Below are 4128 nucleotides of genomic sequence, written 5' to 3' on the forward strand. Positions count from 1 at the left end.
TCCTCTCCCTTACGTTTCTCTCCCCTCTCGCGCCTACGTCTCTTCCCCTCTCCGCCCTACGTCTCTTCCCCTCTTCCCTACGCTCTCCTTCCCCTATCTCTCACCCCTCCCTACGTCTCCTTCCCCTCTCTCCCCTACGTGTCTCTTCCGCCTTTCGGCCCTACGTTCTCTTCCCTTCTCGGCCCTAGCGTCTCTCTCGTCTGCGCCACGTTCTGCCGCTCCCTACGTCTCTTCCTCTTCCACGCTCTACCGTTCTCCTCACGCTCTCTTCCTACTCTGTTGCCTCTTCCCTGCGTCTCTTGGGTCTCGCCTCGTCTCTTCCCACTTCTCGTCCCTTCTCCCTCACTCTCTCGCTCTATCCTACTCTCTTCCGCCCTCTACGCCCTTCGCCTCAGCTCTTCCCCTGCTCTACTTCCCCGCCCTCGTCCTTCCTTCCCCTACGTCTTTCACTCTCCCTACGTCTTCTTCCCTCTCTCCCTACGCTCTTCCCCTCTCTCCCTAGTCTCTTCCCCTCATCGTCCTACGTCTCTTCCCCGTCTCGTCTGACGTCTCTTCCCCTCTCTCCCTAAGCGCTCTTCCCCTCTCTCCCTACGCTCTCTTCCCGCTCTCTCCCCTTACGTCTCTTCCGCCTCTCGCCCTATACGTCTCTGTCCCTCTTCTCCTAACGTTCTTTTTCCCTCTCGGCCCTAAGCGCTCTTTCCCCTCTCGCGCCTACGTTCTCTCTTCGCCTAGTCCATCCCTTCTCGCCTACGTCTCTTCCCCTCTCTGCCCTACGTGTCTCTTCCCCTCTCGCCCTAAACGGTCTGTTCCGCCTCTGCCGCTACGTCTCTCCCCTCTCTTCCTTACGTCTCTCCCCTTTTGCCCTACGTCTCTTCCCTCTTGTCGCCCTACGTCTTCCCCTTTCGCCTAGTCTCTTCCCCTTTCGCACGCTTAATTTTCGTCTCTTTCCCTCTCTCCCTACCCGTCTCTTCCCCTCTCTCCCTACGTCTCTTCCCTCTCGCCCTAACGTTCTTCTTCCCCTCTTTCGCCCTACGTCCGCTTCCCCTCTTGCGCCTCTCTTCTTTCCCTTCTCCCTACGTCTCGTTCCCCTCTCGCCTACGTCTCTTCCCCTCTGCGCCCTACGTCTCTTCCCCTCTCTCCCTACGTCTCTTCCCCTCTCTCCCTACGGTCTCTTCCCCTCTCTCCCTACGTCTGCTTTCCTCCCTTTTCGCCCTACGTCTCTCTTCCCCCGCCCTACGTCTCTTCCCTTCTCGCCCTACGTTCTCTTCTCCCTCTCTCGCCTACGTCCTCTTCCCCTCTCTCCCTACGTCTCTTGCCCTCTCTCCCTACCGTCTCTTCCCCTGCTCTCCCTACGTCTCTTCCCCTCTCTCCCTACGTCTCTTCCCTCTCTCCCTACGTCTCTTCCCCTCTCGCCCTTACGTCTCTTCCCACTCTCCTCCTACGTCTCTTCCCCTCCCTCGCCCTACGTCTCTCTCCCCTCTCGCCTACGTTCCTTCCCTCTCTCCCTATTCGTCTCTTCCCTCTCGCCCTACGTCTCTTCCCTCTCTCCCTACGGTCTGTCTTCCCTCTCTCCCTACGTCTCTTCCCTTCTCGTCCTACGTCTCTTCCCCTCTCTCCCTACGTCTCTTCCCTCTCTCCCTACGTCTTCTTCCCCTCTCTCCCTACGTTCCTCTTCCCCTCATCCGCCCTACGTTCTTCCCTGCTCTCCTCTAACGTGCTCTTCCCGCTCTCTCCCTAACGTCTCTTCCCCTCCCTCTAGCGTCTCCGTTCTCCGCTCTTCTTCCTACTGGTCTCTTCCCTCTCGCCCTAACGTCTCTTCCCTTCTCTGGCTTTTTTTCTACGTCTCTTCCCCTCTCGCCGCTACGTCTCTTCCCCTTGCTCGCCCTACGTCTCTTCCCCTCTCATCCCTACGTCTTCTCCTCTCTCCCTACGTTCTTCCTTCTAGTTCTTCGCTTTCGCCCACGTTCTCTGCCGTTCTCCCTTTCGCCTACGTCTCTTTCCCCTATTTGCCCCTACAGTCTCTTCCTTCGCCCGGTCTCTTCCCTCTACCAGTTCTCTATTCCCCTCTCTCCCTACGTCGCTCTTCCCTCTCGTCCTTAACGTCTCTTCCCCTCGCCCTCGTCGCTATGCCTCTCCCTCGCCCCGATACGTCTCTTGCCCTCTCTCCCTACCTCTCTTCCCGCTCTCGTCCCTTATGTTCCTTCTTCCCCTCTCTCCCTATGTTCTTCCCCTCTCTCCCTATGTCTCTTCCCTTCTCATCCCTACTGTCTCTTCGTCCCTTCTTCCTACGTCTTCTTTGCCCCCTCTTTCCTTCCCTCCGGACCACAACCACCTCCAACCACACGCACTTAGACTAAACATACACACTTACACGCACATCAGAATGATTTAGTCATATCCGACACTCAATTAAAAGTACATATGTGTATCTGGAGCGGTGCTGCACACAAGCATCTCTCCACCTGAAGAGATAGTTTATCATTTTCCTGGGGATCCTATTGGCCCAGCTGCATCTTGTCACACTTACATAATACACATGGATTTCCACTGCAAATGTATTCAGCGAAGTGACTGGGGATAGTGCTGCTCTTACATGAGGTTCACTATGATTTATGAACCAGCTCATTGACCCAGTTAATGTTATCTTATCTGCAGTGGTGAGATACATGCAGAGGAGCAGGCCTGGGGTCAGTCTGTGGAAGCTTGTCAGGCAGCATTAGATTATCAAAAGCAGAYCGCTAAGATACCCTGTAGGCGCCAACTAACAGAGGCCTTTTCTCTCTTCCTGCTAATAACTGAAAATGTAAGACACAGAAAGAAAAGCCATAATGAAATCTGGTTTTTCCCTTTCAGCCAGTGTAGTGCAAAAAGAAAGGCAAGACCAGCTCATATATCCATGAGTAGGGCAGCAGTGTGTATTCATTGGATAATATTGAATATAAGGGACGTGTTTGGAGAGCTAAGCTCAGTCAATGTACTGGTCTGGCCAATCTGGCTCATATTAATAATGCAGGCAGGGACTCCTTTTTAAAAGCCTCCTCCCCTCCTCCCCTCTTCCCTCTCTTCCCTCTCTTCCCTCTCTTCCCTCTCTTCCCTCTCTTCCCTCTCTTCCCTCTTCTGCAGCAGTTGAGAGTGGTGGTGGTGGTGGTGGTGTTGAGTGAGTGGGGCCCAGTGTGGTGTCCAGAGCTCAGCCGTGCTCCTCGACCCAGCAGACACTGACTTCAATTTGTTTCAGAGCTGCAATTCAAGTATCTCACCGGGGTCCTGCTCAACCACGCATGAGAGAGGGAGGTAGAGGTGGGAGAGGGGGCAGGGGGGGGCTCAATACGGGGGAAGAGGGGGGCAGAGGTTGATCGAAGGCAGAGGTGGACATGGAGGATATCACAAATAAACCACTGATTTTACAAGGATTCAGATTAGAATGTGATTTAAACGAGTGTTAATGCGATTGGCAGAAAGGTTAGAAGCCCAGTAGGGATGGAAGGTGCTGATAACCCTAATCACTACTGTAAGCCCCTTCTATTGGATTTAGTAGACCCCCAAATCACCTCTCAGCCCCCTGCTCCTCCTATAAGACCTGGCTCTAGTTAGCACCCAGAGAATGGAGAAAGCCTGGACTCCATCATATCAGTCTTTCTCTCGTCTCTCTGTCTCTCTCCCTCCGTCTCTCTCTCTCCTCTCTCCTTCGTGGCCTTCTCGTTCCTCCTCTCCATTCCCTCTCTCCCTCCATTCAATCTAATGAATAGTCTCCAATGATCTTTTTCCTCTCTGTTCCCTCTCTCTCTCTCTCTCTCTTCTCTCTCTCTCTCTCTCTCTCTCTCTCTCTCTCTCTCTCTCTCTCTCTTCTTCTTCTCTCTCTCTCTCTCCTTCCGTCTCTCATTTCTCTCCCTGTCTCTCTCTTTCTCTCACCTTTCTCTCTTCTCCCACTCTCTTCGTCTTTGCTCTCCTCTGTCTCATCTCTTTCTCGTCCTGTCTCTCTTCTCTCCAGGCTTGGGTGGTCATGGAGGGTCGTTTAAATTAGGTTTTGAATTGCTTTCAGTGGACTCAGACGTGTGAGGGTTCATGGGTTATAAGTTCAGCAGAAGACAAGGAAGGATAGCGAAAGGCCAGAGAGAGGAAATAATAGGA

This window comes from Salvelinus sp. IW2-2015, linkage group LG22 (assembly GCF_002910315.2).
Source record: "Salvelinus sp. IW2-2015 linkage group LG22, ASM291031v2, whole genome shotgun sequence".
Classification (NCBI taxonomy): Eukaryota; Metazoa; Chordata; class Actinopteri; order Salmoniformes; family Salmonidae; genus Salvelinus; species Salvelinus sp. IW2-2015.